General features: G+C 42.4%; 23 non-coding genes across 23 annotated transcripts; all 23 read right to left on the reverse strand.

Annotated features, from left to right (window-relative positions):
• Positions 1-684: 684 nt before the first annotated feature.
• trnap-cgg (transfer RNA proline (anticodon CGG)) lies at positions 685-756 on the reverse strand. Its single transcript has one exon. It is a non-coding gene; the product is annotated as a tRNA-Pro (tRNA).
• Positions 757-1,337: 581 nt separating this feature from the next.
• trnap-agg (transfer RNA proline (anticodon AGG)) lies at positions 1,338-1,409 on the reverse strand. The gene has a single exon. It is a non-coding gene; the product is annotated as a tRNA-Pro (tRNA).
• A 608-nt stretch (positions 1,410-2,017) lies between these two features.
• trnap-cgg (transfer RNA proline (anticodon CGG)) lies at positions 2,018-2,089 on the reverse strand. Its single transcript has one exon. It is a non-coding gene; the product is annotated as a tRNA-Pro (tRNA).
• Positions 2,090-2,663: 574 nt separating this feature from the next.
• On the reverse strand, positions 2,664-2,735 carry trnap-agg (transfer RNA proline (anticodon AGG)). The gene has a single exon. It is a non-coding gene; the product is annotated as a tRNA-Pro (tRNA).
• A 608-nt stretch (positions 2,736-3,343) lies between these two features.
• trnap-cgg (transfer RNA proline (anticodon CGG)) lies at positions 3,344-3,415 on the reverse strand. The gene has a single exon. It is a non-coding gene; the product is annotated as a tRNA-Pro (tRNA).
• A 581-nt stretch (positions 3,416-3,996) lies between these two features.
• trnap-agg (transfer RNA proline (anticodon AGG)) lies at positions 3,997-4,068 on the reverse strand. Its single transcript has one exon. It is a non-coding gene; the product is annotated as a tRNA-Pro (tRNA).
• A 1,288-nt stretch (positions 4,069-5,356) lies between these two features.
• trnap-agg (transfer RNA proline (anticodon AGG)) lies at positions 5,357-5,428 on the reverse strand. Its single transcript has one exon. It is a non-coding gene; the product is annotated as a tRNA-Pro (tRNA).
• Positions 5,429-6,035: 607 nt separating this feature from the next.
• Positions 6,036-6,107, reverse strand: trnap-cgg (transfer RNA proline (anticodon CGG)). Its single transcript has one exon. It is a non-coding gene; the product is annotated as a tRNA-Pro (tRNA).
• Positions 6,108-6,688: 581 nt separating this feature from the next.
• Positions 6,689-6,760, reverse strand: trnap-agg (transfer RNA proline (anticodon AGG)). The gene has a single exon. It is a non-coding gene; the product is annotated as a tRNA-Pro (tRNA).
• Positions 6,761-7,368: 608 nt separating this feature from the next.
• On the reverse strand, positions 7,369-7,440 carry trnap-cgg (transfer RNA proline (anticodon CGG)). Its single transcript has one exon. It is a non-coding gene; the product is annotated as a tRNA-Pro (tRNA).
• A 1,261-nt stretch (positions 7,441-8,701) lies between these two features.
• On the reverse strand, positions 8,702-8,773 carry trnap-ugg (transfer RNA proline (anticodon UGG)). Its single transcript has one exon. It is a non-coding gene; the product is annotated as a tRNA-Pro (tRNA).
• A 608-nt stretch (positions 8,774-9,381) lies between these two features.
• Positions 9,382-9,453, reverse strand: trnap-cgg (transfer RNA proline (anticodon CGG)). Its single transcript has one exon. It is a non-coding gene; the product is annotated as a tRNA-Pro (tRNA).
• Positions 9,454-10,033: 580 nt separating this feature from the next.
• On the reverse strand, positions 10,034-10,105 carry trnap-agg (transfer RNA proline (anticodon AGG)). The gene has a single exon. It is a non-coding gene; the product is annotated as a tRNA-Pro (tRNA).
• A 608-nt stretch (positions 10,106-10,713) lies between these two features.
• On the reverse strand, positions 10,714-10,785 carry trnap-ugg (transfer RNA proline (anticodon UGG)). The gene has a single exon. It is a non-coding gene; the product is annotated as a tRNA-Pro (tRNA).
• Positions 10,786-11,393: 608 nt separating this feature from the next.
• On the reverse strand, positions 11,394-11,465 carry trnap-cgg (transfer RNA proline (anticodon CGG)). Its single transcript has one exon. It is a non-coding gene; the product is annotated as a tRNA-Pro (tRNA).
• A 581-nt stretch (positions 11,466-12,046) lies between these two features.
• trnap-agg (transfer RNA proline (anticodon AGG)) lies at positions 12,047-12,118 on the reverse strand. The gene has a single exon. It is a non-coding gene; the product is annotated as a tRNA-Pro (tRNA).
• A 608-nt stretch (positions 12,119-12,726) lies between these two features.
• Positions 12,727-12,798, reverse strand: trnap-ugg (transfer RNA proline (anticodon UGG)). The gene has a single exon. It is a non-coding gene; the product is annotated as a tRNA-Pro (tRNA).
• A 608-nt stretch (positions 12,799-13,406) lies between these two features.
• Positions 13,407-13,478, reverse strand: trnap-cgg (transfer RNA proline (anticodon CGG)). The gene has a single exon. It is a non-coding gene; the product is annotated as a tRNA-Pro (tRNA).
• A 581-nt stretch (positions 13,479-14,059) lies between these two features.
• Positions 14,060-14,131, reverse strand: trnap-agg (transfer RNA proline (anticodon AGG)). The gene has a single exon. It is a non-coding gene; the product is annotated as a tRNA-Pro (tRNA).
• A 608-nt stretch (positions 14,132-14,739) lies between these two features.
• trnap-agg (transfer RNA proline (anticodon AGG)) lies at positions 14,740-14,811 on the reverse strand. Its single transcript has one exon. It is a non-coding gene; the product is annotated as a tRNA-Pro (tRNA).
• Positions 14,812-15,419: 608 nt separating this feature from the next.
• Positions 15,420-15,491, reverse strand: trnap-cgg (transfer RNA proline (anticodon CGG)). The gene has a single exon. It is a non-coding gene; the product is annotated as a tRNA-Pro (tRNA).
• A 1,914-nt stretch (positions 15,492-17,405) lies between these two features.
• trnap-agg (transfer RNA proline (anticodon AGG)) lies at positions 17,406-17,477 on the reverse strand. The gene has a single exon. It is a non-coding gene; the product is annotated as a tRNA-Pro (tRNA).
• Positions 17,478-18,084: 607 nt separating this feature from the next.
• trnap-cgg (transfer RNA proline (anticodon CGG)) lies at positions 18,085-18,156 on the reverse strand. Its single transcript has one exon. It is a non-coding gene; the product is annotated as a tRNA-Pro (tRNA).
• Positions 18,157-18,283: the final 127 nt, after the last annotated feature.

Genomic DNA, 18,283 nt, shown 5'->3' on the forward strand with positions numbered 1-18,283 from the left:
AGGAGGGCTCGCCCGGGATTTGAACCCGGGACCTCTCGCACCCTAAGCGAGAATCATACCCCTTGACCAACGAGCAAAAAAGTGGACTTTTTGCGTTTCGTGAGAGCACGTGGACAGCTGACGTAGCCATGGAATCCTGGGAATTTGTGATTGCTTTCTTTCTTCTTTGACCTTTCCAGAGCAATAAGCCTATATTGTTTGGAGTTGGCTCTCCCTTAACTCAACGTGAGTGAAGTTATTAGGCACATACCCTGAACAGCCCACAAAAACTCCTGAGACCAATGAGCCAATACTCACCGCCAGGTTCCACCAACTCACATCACATTTTATCAAGAAGCCCAACTTTAAGACAGAACAGGTCTATATCTCCATTTCTCTACCATTGACTTGAAGCGTTTCAATCTGGATTTATAGTACAAATACCAAAACTGCTTTAGATAATACTGCAGAGGGTGTGCTTCCATGATACAGGATTACTGACATGCGTGGATCTGTCTTTCAAATTCCAGATAAGAAATTAATTTAAGAAGGTCTTGAAGCAACTTCGGAATGAGTGGTGGAGGTTTGAGCTGTATTGCCATATTTGGGGTTTTGATTCCAAATGCATTGACTGTTATGGTCATTGATTCAATTCTTCTCTGATTTCACAGCAAAGGGAAGACACAAGGCCAGTAAACCAGGGAAGGGCTCGTCCGGGATTTGAACCCGGGACCTCCCGCACCCGAAGCGAGAATCATACCCCTAGACCAACGAGCCAAGATTTGCAACTTTAGACTTCATACGAGTGCCGCGGGCCACAGATAGCAAAAAGATACCCTCGGAAGGTACGTTCGATCATCGAATAGAAACATCCTACAACTTTCAGTTCAGCTCACTCAATGTCAGTGTTGCTTCCATTTTTTTTTATTTCAAAGTTCTCTTATTCTAAAGTGGAGATTAGTTGCCAAAAGTATGTGTAAATCAATCTGTAACACTACAAATCCCAGCTGTGAGTGTAAACTTGTGGAGGGTCAACGTAAACTCCAAGTAAAAGCTGGGATAACGGTTTGTCTAGCTAAAAATTGCATTGTAAAAGAAAAGAAGAGTTGTTCACTTAACTGTCAGTGGCTTTAATTTTGGGGATGTTCAGTCTATGTCCTCAATAACTTCACTCATGTTGAGTGAAAGGAGAGCCAACTGCTACAGCTCCAAACAATATAGTAAGACAGGACATTTTTGCAATTGTTATCAGCACTCTTAATTAACAATTTGGGAGAGCAAAGAGAGACGCTTTTGAGATGAAGGAAGGTACCCAAAGTTAACCATCAAGCTTTCCGTATAGGTTTCTTAAGGGAGGAGGGCTCGCCCGGGATTTGAACCCGGGACCTCTCGCACCCTAAGCGAGAATCATACCCCTAGACCAACGAGCCAAAAAGTGGACTTTTTGCGTTTCGTGAGAGCACGCGGACAGCTGACGTAGCCATGGAATCCTGTGAATTTGTGATTGCTTTCTTTCTTCTTTGACTTTTCCAGAGCAATGAGCCTATATTGTTTGGAGTTGGCTCTCCCTTCACTCAACATGAGTGAAGTTATTAGGCACATACACTGAACAGCCCACAAAAACACCTGAGACCAATGAGCCAATACTCACCGCCAGGTTCCACCAATTCACATCACATTTTATCAAGAAGCCCAACTTTAAGACAGAACAGGTCTATATCTCCATTTCTCTACCATTGACTTGAAGCGTTTCAATCTGGATTTATAGTACAAATACCAAAACTGCTTTAGATAATACTGCAGAGGGTGTGCTTCCATGATACAGGATTCCTGACATGTGTGGATCTGTCTTTCAAATTCCAGATAAGAAATTAATTTAAGAAGGTCTTGAAGCAACTTCGGAATGAGTGGTGGAGGTTTGAGCTGTATTGCCATATTTGAGGTTTTGATTCCAAATGCATTGAATGTTATAGTCATTGATTCAATTCTTCTCTGATTTCACAGCAAAGGGAAGACACAAGGCCAGTAAACCAGGGAAGGGCTCGTCCGGGATTTGAACCCGGGACCTCCCGCACCCGAAGCGAGAATCATACCCCTAGACCAACGAGCCAAGATTTGCAACTTTAGACTTCATACGAGTGCTGCAGATAGCAAAAAGATACCCTCGGAAGGTACGTTCGATCATCGAATAGAAACATCCTACAACTTTCAGTTCAGCTCACTCAATGTCAGTGTTGCTTCCATTTTTTTTTATTTCAAAGTTCTCTTATTCTAAAGTGGAGATTAGTTGCCAAAAGTATGTGTAAATCAATCTGTAACACTACAAATCCCAGCTGTGAGTGTAAACTTGTGGAGGGTCAACGTAAACTCCAAGTAAAAGCTGGGATAACGGTTTGTCTAGCTAAAAATTGCATTGTAAAAGAAAAGTAGAGTTGTTCACTTAACTGTCAGTGGCTTTAATTTTGGGGATGTTCAGTCTATGTCCTCAATAACTTCACTCATGTTGAGTGAAAGGAGAGCCAACTGCTACAGCTCCAAACAATATAGTAAGACAGGACATTTTTGCAATTGTTATCAGCACTCTTAATTAACAATTTGGGAGAGCAAAGAGAGACGCTTTTGAGATGAAGGAAGGTACCCAAAGTTAACCATCAAGCTTTCCGTATAGGTTTCTTAAGGGAGGAGGGCTCGCCCGGGATTTGAACCCGGGACCTCTCGCACCCTAAGCGAGAATCATACCCCTAGACCAACGAGCCAAAAAGTGGACTTTTTGCGTTTCGTGAGAGCACGCGGACAGCTGACGTAGCCATGGAATCCTGTGAATTTGTGATTGCTTTCTTTCTTCTTTGACTTTTCCTGAGCAATGAGCCTATATTGTTTGGAGTTGGCTCTCCCTTCACTCAACATGAGTGAAGTTATTAGGCACATACACTGAACAGCCCACAAAAACACCTGAGACCAATGAGCCAATACTCACCGCCAGGTTCCACCAACTCACATCACATTTTATCAAGAAGCCCAACTTTAAGACAGAACAGGTCTATATCTCCATTTCTCTACCATTGACTTGAAGCGTTTCAATCTGGATTTATAGTACAAATACCAAAACTGCTTTAGATAATACTGCAGAGGGTGTGCTTCCATGATACAGGATTACTGACATGTGTGGATCTGTCTTTCAAATTCCAGATAAGAAATTAATTTAAGAAGGTCTTGAAGCAACTTCGGAATGAGTGGTGGAGGTTTGAGCTGTATTGCCATATTTGGGGTTTTGATTCCAAATGCATTCAAAGTTATAGTCATTGATTCAATTCTTCTCTGATTTCACAGCAAAGGGAAGACACAAGGCCAGTAAACCAGGGAAGGGCTCGTCCGGGATTTGAACCCGGGACCTCCCGCACCCGAAGTGAGAATCATACCCCTAGACCAACGAGCCAAGATTTGCAACTTTAGACTTCATACGACTGCCGCGGGCCACAGATAGCAAAAAGATACCCTCGGAAGGTACGTTCGATCATCGAATAGAAACATCCTACAACTTTCAGTTCAGCTCACTCAATGTCAGTGTTGCTTCCATTTTTTTTTATTTCAAAGTTCTCTTATTCTAAAGTGGAGATTAGTTGCCAAAAGTATGTGTAAATCAATCTGTAACACTACAAATCCCAGCTGTGAGTGTAAACTTGTGGAGGGTCAACGTAAACTCCAAGTAAAAGCTGGGATAACGGTTTGTCTGGCTAAAAATTGCATTGTAAAAGAAAAGAATAGTTTTTCACTTAACTGTCAGTGGCTTTAATTTTGGGGATGTTCAGTCTATGTCCTCAATAACTTCACTCATGTTGAGTGAAAGGAGAGCCAACTGCTACAGCTCCAAACAATATAGTAAGACAGGACATTTTTGCAATTGTTATCAGCACTCTTAATTAACAATTTGGGAGAGCAAAGAGAGACGCTTTTGAGATGAAGGAAGGTACCCAAAGTTAACCATCAAGCTTTCCGTATAGGTTTCTTAAGGGAGGAGGGCTCGCCCGGGATTTGAACCCGGGACCTCTCGCACCCTAAGCGAGAATCATACCCCTAGACCAACGAGCCAAAAGCTGGACTTTTTGCGTTTCGTGAGAGCACGCGGACAGCTTACGTAGCCATGGAATCCTGTGAATTTGTGATTGCTTTCTTTCTTCTTTGACTTTTCCAGAGCAATGAGCCTATATTGTTTGGAGTTGGCTCTCCCTTCACTCAACATGAGTGAAGTTATTAGGCACATACACTGAACAGCCCACAAAAACACCTGAGACCAATGAGCCAATACTCACCGCCAGGTTCCACCAACTCACATCACATTTTATCAAGAAGCCCAACTTTAAGACAGAACAGGTCTATATCTCCATTTCTCTACCATTGACTTGAAGCGTTTCAATCAGGATTTATAGAACAAATACCAAAACTGCTTTAGATAATACTGCAGAGGGTGTGCTTCCATGATACAGGATTACTGACATGTGTGGATCTGTCTTTCAAATTCCAGATAAGAAATTAATTTAAGAAGGTCTTGAAGCAACTTCGGAATGAGTGGTGGAGGTTTGAGCTGTATTGCCATATTTGGGGTTTTGATTCCAAATGCATTGAATTTTATAGTCATTGATTCAATCCTTCTCTGATTTCACAGCAAAGGAAAGATACAAGGCCAGTAAACCAGGAAAGGGTTAGTCTGGGATTTGAACCCGGGACCTCTCGCACCCAAAGCGAGAATCATACCCCTAGACCAACGAGCCAAAAGGTGGCCTTTTTGCGTTTCGTGAGAGCGCGCGGACAGCTGACGTAGCCATGGAATCCTGGGAATTTGTGATTGCTTTCTTTCTTCTTTGACTTTTCCAGAGTAATGAGCCTATATTGTTTGGAGTTGGCTCTCCCTTCACTCAACATGAGTGAAGTTATTAGGCACATACCGTGAACAGCCCACAAAAACTCCTGAGACCAATGAGCCAATACTCACCGCCAGGTTCCACCAACTCACATCACATTTTATCAAGAAGCCCAACTTTAAGACAGAACAGGTCTATATCTCCATTTCTCTACCATTGACTTGAAGCGTTTCAATCTGGATTTATAGTACAAATACCAAAACTGCTTTAGATAATACTGCAGAGGGTGTGCTTCCATGATACAGGATTACTGACATGTGTGGATCTGTCTTTCAAATTCCAGATAAGAAATTAATTTAAGAAGGTCTTGAAGCAACTTCGGAATGAGTGGTGGAGGTTTGAGCTGTATTGCCATATTTGAGGTTTTGATTCCAAATGCATTGAATGTTATAGTCATTGATTCAATCCTTCTCTGATTTCACAGCAAAGGAAAGACACAAGGCCAGTAAACCAGGAAAGGGCTCGTCCGGGATTTGAACCCGGGACCTCTCGCACCCTAAGCGAGAATCATACCCCTAGACCAACGAGCCAAAAGGTGGACTTTTTGCGTTTCGTGAGAGCACGCGGACAGCTGACGTAGCCATGGAATCCTGGGAATTTGTGATTGCTTTCTTTCTTCTTTGACTTTTCCAGAGTAATGAGCCTATATTGTTTGGAGTTGGCTCTCCCTTCACTCAACATGAGTGAAGTTATTAGGCACATACACTGAACAGCCCACAAAAACTCCTGAGACCAATGAGCCAATACTCACCGCCAGGTTCCACCAACTCACATCACATTTTATCAAGAAGCCCAACTTTAAGACAGAACAGGTCTATATCTCCATTTCTCTACCATTGACTTGTAGCGTTTCAATCTGGATTTATAGTACAAATACCAAAACTGCTTTAGATAATACTGCAGAGGGTGTGCTTCCATGATACAGGATTACTGACATGTGTGGATCTGTCTTTCAAATTCCAGATAAGAAATTAATTTAAGAAGGTCTTGAAGCAACTTCGGAATGAGTGGTGGAGGTTTGAGCTGTATTGCCATATTTGGGGTTTTGATTCCAAATGCATTCAATGTTATAGTCATTGATTCAATTCTTCTCTGATTTCACAGCAAAGGGAAGACACAAGGCCAGTAAACCCGGAAGGGCTCGTCCGGGATTTGAACCCGGGACCTCCCGCACCCGAAGCGAGAATCATACCCCTAGACCAACGAGCCAAGATTTGCAACTTTAGACTTCATACGAGTGCCGCGGGCCACAGATAGCAAAAAGATACCCTCGGAAGGTACGTTCGATCATCGAATAGAAACATCCTACAACTTTCAGTTCAGCTCACTCAATGTCAGTGTTGCTTCCATTTTTTTTTATTTCAAAGTTCTCTTATTCTAAAGTGGAGATTAGTTGCCAAAAGTATGTGTAAATCAATCTGTAACACTACAAATCCCAGCTGTGAGTGTAAACTTGTGGAGGGTCAACGTAAACTCCAAGTAAAAGCTGGGATAACGGTTTGTCTAGCTAAAAATTGCATTGTAAAAGAAAAGTAGAGTTGTTCACTTAACTGTCAGTGGCTTTAATTTTGGGGATGTTCAGTCTATGTCCTCAATAACTTCACTCATGTTGAGTGAAAGGAGAGCCAACTGCTACAGCTCCAAACAATATAGTAAGACAGGACATTTTTGCAATTGTTATCAGCACTCTTAATTAACAATTTGGGAGAGCAAAGAGAGACGCTTTTGAGATGAAGGAAGGTACCCAAAGTTAACCATCAAGCTTTCCGTATAGGTTTCTTAAGGGAGGAGGGCTCGCCCGGGATTTGAACCCGGGACCTCTCGCACCCTAAGCGAGAATCATACCCCTAGACCAACGAGCCAAAAAGTGGACTTTTTGCGTTTCGTGAGAGCAAGCGGACAGCTGACGTAGCCATGGAATCCTGTGAATTTGTGATTGCTTTCTTTCTTCTTTGACTTTTCCTGAGCAATGAGCCTATATTGTTTGGAGTTGGCTCTCCCTTCACTCAACATGAGTGAAGTTATTAGGCACATACACTGAACAGCCCACAAAAACACCTGAGACCAATGAGCCAATACTCACCGCCAGGTTCCACCAACTCACATCACATTTTATCAAGAAGCCCAACTTTAAGACAGAACAGGTCTATATCTCCATTTCTCTACCATTGACTTGAAGCGTTTCAATCTGGATTTATAGTACAAATACCAAAACTGCTTTAGATAATACTGCAGAGGGTGTGCTTCCATGATACAGGATTACTGACATGTGTGGATCTGTCTTTCAAATTCCAGATAAGAAATTAATTTAAGAAGGTCTTGAAGCAACTTCGGAATGAGTGGTGGAGGTTTGAGCTGTATTGCCATATTTGGGGTTTTGATTCCAAATGCATTCAATGTTATAGTCATTGATTCAATTCTTCTCTGATTTCACAGCAAAGGGAAGACACAAGGCCAGTAAACCAGGGAAGGGCTCGTCCGGGATTTGAACCCAGGACCTCCCGCACCCGAAGCGAGAATCATACCCCTAGACCAACGAGCCAAGATTTGCAACTTTAGACTTCATACGAGTGCCGCGGGCCACAGATAGCAAAAAGATACCCTCGGAAGGTACGTTCGATCATCGAATAGAAACATCCTACAACTTTCAGTTCAGCTCACTCAATGTCAGTGTTGCTTCCATTTTTTTTTATTTCAAAGTTCTCTTATTCTAAAGTGGAGATTAGTTGCCAAAAGTATGTGTAAATCAATCTGTAACACTACAAATCCCAGCTGTGAGTGTAAACTTGTGGAGGGTCAACGTAAACTCCAAGTAAAAGCTGGGATAACGGTTTGTCTAGCTAAAAATTGCATTGTAAAAGAAAAGTAGAGTTGTTCACTTAACTGTCAGTGGCTTTAATTTTGGGGATGTTCAGTCTATGTCCTCAATAACTTCACTCATGTTGAGTGAAAGGAGAGCCAACTGCTACAGCTCCAAACAATATAGTAAGACAGGACATTTTTGCAATTGTTATCAGCACTCTTAATTAACAATTTGGGAGAGCAAAGAGAGACGCTTTTGAGATGAAGGAAGGTACCCAAAGTTAACCATCAAGCTTTCCGTATAGGTTTCTTAAGGGAGGAGGGCTCGCCCGGGATTTGAACCCGGGACCTCTCGCACCCTAAGCGAGAATCATACCCCTTGACCAACGAGCAAAAAAGTGGACTTTTTGCGTTTCGTGAGAGCACGTGGACAGCTGACGTAGCCATGGAATCCTGGGAATTTGTGATTGCTTTCTTTCTTCTTTGACCTTTCCAGAGCAATAAGCCTATATTGTTTGGAGTTGGCTCTCCCTTAACTCAACGTGAGTGAAGTTATTAGGCACATACCCTGAACAGCCCACAAAAACTCCTGAGACCAATGAGCCAATACTCACCGCCAGGTTCCACCAACTCACATCACATTTTATCAAGAAGCCCAACTTTAAGACAGAACAGGTCTATATCTCCATTTCTCTACCATTGACTTGAAGCGTTTCAATCTGGATTTATAGTACAAATACCAAAAATGCTTTAGATAATACTGCAGAGGGTGTGCTTCCATGATACAGGATTACTGACATGCGTGGATCTGTCTTTCAAATTCCAGATAAGAAATTAATTTAAGAAGGTCTTGAAGCAACTTCGGAATGAGTGGTGGAGGTTTGAGCTGTATTGCCATATTTGGGGTTTTGATTCCAAATGCATTGAATGTTATAGTCATTGATTTAATCCTTCTCTGATTTGACAGCAAAGGAAAAACACAAGGCCAGTAAACCAAGAAAGGGCTCGTCCGGGATTTGAACCCGGGACCTCTCGCACCCAAAGCGAGAATCATACCCCTAGACCAACGAGCCAAAAAGTGGACTTTTTGCGTTTCGTCAGAGCACGCGGACAGCTGACGTAGCCATGGAATCCTGGGAATTTGTGATGGCTTTCTTTCTTCTTTGACTTTTCCTGAGCAATGAGCCTATATTGTTTGGAGTTGGCTCTCCCTTCACTCAACATGAGTGAAGTTATTAGGCACATACACTGAACAGCCCACAAAAACACCTGAGACCAATGAGCCAATACTCACCGCCAGGTTCCACCAACTCACATCACATTTTATCAAGAAGCCCAACTTTAAGACAGAACAGGTCTATATCTCCATTTCTCTACCATTGACTTGAAGCGTTTCAATCTGGATTTATAGTACAAATACCGAAAATGCTTTAGATAATACTGCAGAGGGTGTGCTTCCATGATACAGGATTACTGACATGTGTGGATCTGTCTTTCAAATTCCAGATAAGAAATTAATTTAAGAAGGTCTTGAAGCAACTTCGGAATGAGTGGTGGAGGTTTGAGCTGTATTGCCATATTTGGGGTTTTGATTCCAAATGCATTGAATGTTATAGTCATTGATTCAATTCTTCTCTGATTTCACAGCAAAGGGAAGACACAAGGCCAGTAAACCAGGGAAGGGCTCGTCTGGGATTTGAACCCGGGACCTCCCGCACCCGAAGCGAGAATCATACCCCTAGACCAACGAGCCAAGATTTGCAACTTTAGACTTCATACGAGTGCCGCGGGCCACAGATCGCAAAAAGATACCCTCGGAAGGTACGTTCGATCATCGAATAGAAACATCCTACAACTTTCAGTTCAGCTCACTCAATGTCAGTGTTGCTTCCATTTTTTTTATTTCAAAGTTCTCTTATTCTAAAGTGGAGATTAGTTGCAAAAAGTATGTGTAAATCAATCTGTAACACTACAAGTCCCAACTGTGAGTGTAAACTTGTGGAGGGTCAACGTAAACTCCAAGTAAAAGCTGGGATAACGGTTTGTCTAGCTAAAAATTGCATTGTAAAAGAAAAGAAGAGGTTTTCACTTAACTGTCAGTGGCTTTAATTTTGGGGATGTTCAGTCTATGTCCTCAATAACTTCACTCATGTTGAGTGAAAGGAGAGCCAACTGCTACAGCTCCAAACAATATAGTAAGACAGGACATTTTTGCTATTGTTATCAGCACTCTTAATTAACAATTTGGGAGAGCAAAGAGAGACGCTTTTGAGATGAAGGAAGGTACCCAAAGTTAACCATCAAGCTTTCCGTATAGGTTTCTTAAGGGAGGAGGGCTCGCCCGGGATTTGAACCCGGGACCTCTCGCACCCTAAGCGAGAATCATACCCCTTGACCAACGAGCCAAAAAGTGGACTTTTTGCGTTTCGTGAGAGCACGTGGACAGCTGACGTAGCCATGGAATCCTGGGAATTTGTGATTGCTTTCTTTCTTCTTTGACTTTTCCAGAGCAATAAGCCTATATTGTTTGGAGTTGGCTCTCCCTTAACTCAACGTGAGTGAAGTTATTAGGCACATACCCTGAACAGCCCACAAAAACTCCTGAGACCAATGAGCCAATACTCACCGCCAGGTTCCACCAACTCACATCACATTTTATCAAGAAGCCCAACTTTAAGACAGAACAGGTCTATATCTCCATTTCTCTACCATTGACTTGAAGCGTTTCAATCTGGATTTATAGTACAAATACCAAAACTGCTTTAGATAATACTGCAGAGGGTGTGCTTCCATGATACAGGATTACTGACATGCGTGGATCTGTCTTTCAAATTCCAGATAAGAAATTAATTTAAGAAGGTCTTGAAGCAACTTCGGAATGAGTGGTGGAGGTTTGAGCTGTATTGCCATATTTGGGGTTTTGATTCCAAATGCATTGAATGTTATAGTCATTGATTTAATCCTTCTCTGATTTGACAGCAAAGGAAAAACACAAGGCCAGTAAACCAAGAAAGGGCTCGTCCGGGATTTGAACCCGGGACCTCTCGCACCCAAAGCGAGAATCATACCCCTAGACCAACGAGCCAAAAAGTGGCCTTTTTGCGTTTCGTCAGAGCACGCGGACAGCTGACGTAGCCATGGAATCCTGGGAATTTGTGATGGCTTTCTTTCTTCTTTGACTTTTCCTGAGCAATGAGCCTATATTGTTTGGAGTTGGCTCTCCCTTCACTCAACATGAGTGAAGTTATTAGGCACATACACTGAACAGCCCACAAAAACACCTGAGACCAATGAGCCAATACTCACCGCCAGGTTCCACCAACTCACATCACATTTTATCAAGAAGCCCAACTTTAAGACAGAACAGGTCTATATCTCCATTTCTCTACCATTGACTTGAAGCGTTTCAATCTGGATTTATAGTAAAAATACCGAAAATGCTTTAGATAATACTGCAGAGGGTGTGCTTCCATGATACAGGATTACTGACATGTGTGGATCTGTCTTTCAAATTCCAGATAAGAAATTAATTTAAGAAGGTCTTGAAGCAACTTCGGAATGAGTGGTGGAGGTTTGAGCTGTATTGCCATATTTGGGGTTTTGATTCCAAATGCATTGAATGTTATAGTCATTGATTCAATTCTTCTCTGATTTCACAGCAAAGGGAAGACACAAGGCCAGTAAACCAGGGAAGGGCTCGTCTGGGATTTGAACCCGGGACCTCCCGCACCCGAAGCGAGAATCATACCCCTAGACCAACGAGCCAAGATTTGCAACTTTAGACTTCATACGAGTGCCGCGGGCCACAGATAGCAAAAAGATACCCTCGGAAGGTACGTTCGATCATCGAATAGAAACATCCTACAACTTTCAGTTCAGCTCACTCAATGTCAGTGTTGCTTCCATTTTTTTTTATTTCAAAGTTCTCTTATTCTAAAGTGGAGATTAGTTGCCAAAAGTATGTGTAAATCAATCTGTAACACTACAAATCCCAGCTGTGAGTGTAAACTTGTGGAGGGTCAACGTAAACTCCAAGTAAAAGCTGGGATAACGGTTTGTCTAGCTAAAAATTGCATTGTAAAAGAAAAGTAGAGTTGTTCACTTAACTGTCAGTGGCTTTAATTTTGGGGATGTTCAGTCTATGTCCTCAATAACTTCACTCATGTTGAGTGAAAGGAGAGCCAACTGCTACAGCTCCAAACAATATAGTAAGACAGGACATTTTTGCAATTGTTATCAGCACTCTTAATTAACAATTTGGGAGAGCAAAGAGAGACGCTTTTGAGATGAAGGAAGGTACCCAAAGTTAACCATCAAGCTTTCCGTATAGGTTTCTTAAGGGAGGAGGGCTCGCCCGGGATTTGAACCCGGGACCTCTCGCACCCTAAGCGAGAATCATACCCCTTGACCAACGAGCCAAAAAGTGGACTTTTTGCGTTTCGTGAGAGCACGTGGACAGCTGACGTAGCCATGGAATGCTGGGAATTTGTGATTGCTTTCTTTCTTCTTTGACTTTTCCAGAGCAATAAGCCTATATTGTTTGGAGTTGGCTCTCCCTTAACTCAACGTGAGTGAAGTTATTAGGCACATACCCTGAACAGCCCACAAAAACTCCTGAGACCAATGAGCCAATACTCACCGCCAGGTTCCACCAACTCACATCACATTTTATCAAGAAGCCCAACTTTAAGACAGAACAGGTCTATATCTCCATTTCTCTACCATTGACTTGAAGCGTTTCAATCTGGATTTATAGTACAAATACCAAAACTGCTTTAGATAATACTGCAGAGGGTGTGCTTCCATGATACAGGATTACTGACATGCGTGGATCTGTCTTTCAAATTCCAGATAAGAAATTAATTTAAGAAGGTCTTGAAGCAACTTCGGAATGAGTGGTGGAGGTTTGAGCTGTATTGCCATATTTGGGGTTTTGATTCCAAATGCATTGAATGTTATAGTCATTGATTTAATCCTTCTCTGATTTGACAGCAAAGGAAAAACACAAGGCCAGTAAACCAAGAAAGGGCTCGTCCGGGATTTGAACCCGGGACCTCTCGCACCCAAAGCGAGAATCATACCCCTAGACCAACGAGCCAAAAAGTGGACTTTTTGCGTTTCGTGAGAGCACGCGGACAGCTGACGTAGCCATGGAATCCTGGGAATTTGTGATGGCTTTCTTTCTTCTTTGACTTTTCCTGAGCAATGAGCCTATATTGTTTGGAGTTGGCTCTCCCTTCACTCAACATGAGTGAAGTTATTAGGCACATACACTGAACAGCCCACAAAAACACCTGAGACCAATGAGCCAATACTCACCGCCAGGTTCCACCAACTCACATCACATTTTATCAAGAAGCCCAACTTTAAGACAGAACAGGTCTATATCTCCATTTCTCTACCATTGACTTGAAGCGTTTCAATCTGGATTTATAGTACAAATACCGAAAATGCTTTAGATAATACTGCAGAGGGTGTGCTTCCATGATACAGGATTACTGACATGTGTGGATCTGTCTTTCAAATTCCAGATAAGAAATTAATTTAAGAAGGTCTTGAAGCAACTTCGGAATGAGTGGTGGAGGTTTGAGCTGTATTGCCATATTTGGGGTTTTGATTCCAAATGCATTGAATGTTATAGTCATTGATTCAATTCTTCTCTGATTTCACAGCAAAGGGAAGACACAAGGCCAGTAAACCAGGGAAGGGCTCGTCTGGGATTTGAACCCGGGACCTCCCGCACCCGAAGCGAGAATCATACCCCTAGACCAACGAGCCAAGATTTGCAACTTTAGACTTCATACGAGTGCCGCGGGCCACAGATAGCAAAAAGATACCCTCGGAAGGTACGTTCGATCATCGAATAGAAACATCCTACAACTTTCAGTTCAGCTCACTCAATGTCAGTGTTGCTTCCATTTTTTTTTATTTCAAAGTTCTCTTATTCTAAAGTGGAGATTAGTTGCCAAAAGTATGTGTAAATCAATCTGTAACACTACAAATCCCAGCTGTGAGTGTAAACTTGTGGAGGGTCAACGTAAACTCCAAGTAAAAGCTGGGATAACGGTTTGTCTAGCTAAAAATTGCATTGTAAAAGAAAAGTAGAGTTGTTCACTTAACTGTCAGTGGCTTTAATTTTGGGGATGTTCAGTCTATGTCCTCAATAACTTCACTCATGTTGAGTGAAAGGAGAGCCAACTGCTACAGCTCCAAACAATATAGTAAGACAGGACATTTTTGCAATTGTTATCAGCACTCTTAATTAACAATTTGGGAGAGCAAAGAGAGACGCTTTTGAGATGAAGGAAGGTACCCAAAGTTAACCATCAAGCTTTCCGTATAGGTTTCTTAAGGGAGGAGGGCTCGCCCGGGATTTGAACCCGGGACCTCTCGCACCCTAAGCGAGAATCATACCCCTTGACCAACGAGCCAAAAAGTGGACTTTTTGCGTTTCGTGAGAGCACGTGGACAGCTGACGTAGCCATGGAATGCTGGGAATTTGTGATTGCTTTCTTTCTTCTTTGACTTTTCCAGAGCAATAAGCCTATATTGTTTGGAGTTGGCTCTCCCTTAACTCAACGTGAGTGAAGTTATTAGGCACATACCCTGAACAGCCCACAAAAACTCCTGAGACCAATGAGCCAATACTCACCGCCAGGTTCCACCAACTCACATCACATTTTATCAAGAAGCCCAACTTTAAGACAGAACAGGTCTATATCTCCATTTCTCTACCATTGACTTGAAGCGTTTCAATCTGGATTTATAGTACAAATACCAAAACTGCTTTAGATAATACTGCAGAGGGTGTGCTTCCATGATACAGGATTACTGACATGCGTGGATCTGTCTTTCAAATTCCAGATAAGAAATTAATTTAAGAAGGTCTTGAAGCAACTTCGGAATGAGTGGTGGAGGTTTGAGCTGTATTGCCATATTTGGGGTTTTGATTCCAAATGCAATGAATGTTATAGTCATTGATTTAATCCTTCTCTGATTTGACAGCAAAGGAAAAACACAAGGCCAGTAAACCAAGAAAGGGCTCGTCCGGGATTTGAACCCGGGACCTCTCGCACCCTAAGCGAGAATCATACCCCTAGACCAACGAGCCAAAAAGTGGACTTTTTGCGTTTCGTGAGAGCACGCGGACAGCTGACGTAGCCATGGAATCCTGGGAATTTGTGATGGCTTTCTTTCTTCTTTGACTTTTCCTGAGCAATGAGCCTATATTGTTTGGAGTTGGCTCTCCCTTCACTCAACATGAGTGAAGTTATTAGGCACATACACTGAACATCCCACAAAAACACCTGAGACCAATGAGCCAATACTCACCGCCAGGTTCCACCAACTCACATCACATTTTATCAAGAAGCCCAACTTTAAGACAGAACAGGTCTATATCTCCATTTCTCTACCATTGACTTGAAGCGTTTCAATCTGGATTTATAGTACAAATACCAAAACTGCTTTAGATAATACTGCAGAGGGTGTGCTTCCATGATACAGGATTACTGACATGTGTGGATCTGTCTTTCAAATTCCAGATAAGAAATTAATTTAAGAAGGTCTTGAAGCAACTTCGGAATGAGTGGTGGAGGTTTGAGCTGTATTGCCATATTTGGGGTTTTGATTCCAAATGCATTGAATGTTATAGTCATTGATTCAATTCTTCTCTGATTTCACAGCAAAGGGAAGACACAAGGCCAGTAAACCAGGGAAGGGCTCGTCTGGGATTTGAACCCGGGACCTCCCGCACCCGAAGCGAGAATCATACCCCTAGACCAACGAGCCAAGATTTGCAACTTTAGACTTCATACGAGTGCCGCGGGCCACAGATAGCAAAAAGATACCCTCGGAAGGTACGTTCGATCATCGAATAAAAACATCCTACAACTTTCAGTTCAGCTCACTCAATGTCAGTGTTGCTTCCATTTTTTTTTATTTCAAAGTTCTCTTATTCTAAAGTGGAGATTAGTTGCCAAAAGTATGTGTAAATCAATCTGTAACACTACAAATCCCAGCTGTGAGTGTAAACTTGTGGAGGGTCAACGTAAACTCCAAGTAAAAGCTGGGATAACGGTTTGTCTAGCTAAAAACTGCATTGTAAAAGAAAAGTAGAGTTGTTCACTTAACTGTCAGTGGCTTTAATTTTGGGGATGTTCAGTCTATGTCCTCAATAACTTCACTCATGTTGAGTGAAAGGAGAGCCAACTGCTACAGCTCCAAACAATATAGTAAGACAGGACATTTTTGCAATTGTTATCAGCACTCTTAATTAACAATTTGGGAGAGCAAAGACAGACGCTTTTGAGATGAAGGAAGGTACCCAAAGTTAACCATCAAGCTTTCCGTATAGGTTTCTTAAGGGAGGAGGGCTCGCCCGGGATTTGAACCCGGGACCTCTCGCACCCTTAGCGAGAATCATACCCCTAGACCAACGAGCCAAAAAGTGGACTTTATGCGTTTCGTGAGAGCACGCGGACAGCTGACGTAGCCATGGAATCCTGTGAATTTGTGATTGCTTTCTTTCTTCTTTGACTTTTCCAGAGCAATGAGCCTATATTGTTTGGAGTTGGCTCTCCCTTCACTCAACATGAGTGAAGTTATTAGGCACATACACTGAACAGCCCACAAAAACACCTGAGACCAATGAGCCAATACTCACCGCCAGGTTCCACCAACTCACATCACATTTTATCAAGAAGCCCAACTTTAAGACAGAACAGGTCTATATCTCCATTTCTCTACCATTGACTTGAAGCGTTTCAATCTGGATTTATAGTACAAATACCAAAACTGCTTTAGATAATACTGCAGAGGGTGTGCTTCCATGATACAGGATTACTGACATGTGTGGATCTGTCTTTCAAATTCCAGATAAGAAATTAATTTAAGAAGGTCTTGAAGCAACTTCGGAATGAGTGGTGGAGGTTTGAGCTGTATTGCCATATTTGGGGTTTTGATTCCAAATGCATTGAATGTTATAGTCATTGATTCAATTCTTCTCTGATTTCACAGCAAAGGGAAGACACAAGGCCAGTAAACCAGGGAAGGGCTCGTCCGGGATTTGAAACCAGGACCTCCCGCACCCGAAGCGAGAATCATACCCCTAGACCAACGAGCCAAGATTTGCCACTTTAGACTTCATACGAGTGCCGCGGGCCACAGATAGCAAAAAGATACCCTCGGAAGGTACGTTCGATCATCGAATAGAAACATCCTACAACTTTCAGTTCAGCTCACTCAATGTCAGTGTTGCTTCCATTTTTTTGTATTTCAAAGTTCTCTTATTCTAAAGTGGAGATTAGTTGCCAAAAGTATGTGTAAATCAATCTGTAACACTACAAATCCCAGCTCTGAGTGTAAACTTGTGGAGGGTCAACGTAAACTCCAAGTAAAAGCTGGGATAATGGTTTGTCCAGCTAAAAATTGCATTGTAAAAGAAAAGTAGAGTTGTTCACTTAACTGTCAGTGGCTTTAATTTTGGGGATGTTCAGTCTATGTCCTCAATAACTTCACTCATGTTGAGTGAAAGGAGAGCCAACTGCTACAGCTCCAAACAATATAGTAAGACAGGACATTTTTGCAATTGTTATCAGCACTCTTAATTAACAATTTGGGAGAGCAAAGAGAGACGCTTTTGAGATGAAGGAAGGTACCCAAAGTTAACCATCAAGATTTCCGTATAGGTTTCTTAAGGGAGGAGGGCTCGCCCGGGATTTGAACCCGGGACCTCTCGCACCCTAAGCGAGAATCATACCCCTAGACCAACGAGCCAAAAAGTGGACTTTTTGCGTTTCGTGAGAGCACGCGGACAGCTGACGTAGCCATGGAATCCTGTGAATTTGTGATTGCTTTCTTTCTTCTTTGACTTTTCCTGAGCAATGAGCCTATATTGTTTGGAGTTGGCTCTCCCTTCACTCAACATGAGTGAAGTTATTAGGCACATACACTGAACAGCCCACAAAAACACCTGAGACCAATGAGCCAATACTCACCACCAGGTTCCACCAACTCACATCACATTTTATCAAGAAGCCCAACTTTAAGACAGAACAGGTCTATATCTCCATTTCTCTACCATTGACTTGAAGCGTTTCAATCTGGATTTATAGTACAAATACCAAAAATGCTTTAGATAATACTGCAGAGGGTGTGCTTCCATGATACAGGATTACTGACATGTGTGGATCTGTCTTTCAAATTCCAGATAAGAAATTAATTTAAGAAGGTCTTGAAGCAACTTCGGAATGAGTGGTGGAGGTTTGAGCTGTATTGCCATATTTGGGGTATGATTCCAAATGCATTGAATGTTATGGTCATTGATTCAATTCTTCTCTGATTTCACATCAAAGGGAAGACACAAGGCCAATAAACCAGGGAAGGGCTCGTCCGGGATTTGAACCCGGGACCTCCCGCACCCGAAGCGAGAATCATACCCCTAGACCAACGAGCCAAGATTTGCAACTTTAGACTTCATACGAGTGCCGCGGGCCACAGATAGCAAAAAGATACCCTCGGAAGGTACGTTCGATCATCGAATAGAAACATCCTACAACTTTCAGTTCAGCTCACTCAATGTC

This window comes from Odontesthes bonariensis, chromosome 9 (genome assembly GCF_027942865.1).
Source record: "Odontesthes bonariensis isolate fOdoBon6 chromosome 9, fOdoBon6.hap1, whole genome shotgun sequence".
Classification (NCBI taxonomy): Eukaryota; Metazoa; Chordata; class Actinopteri; order Atheriniformes; family Atherinopsidae; genus Odontesthes; species Odontesthes bonariensis.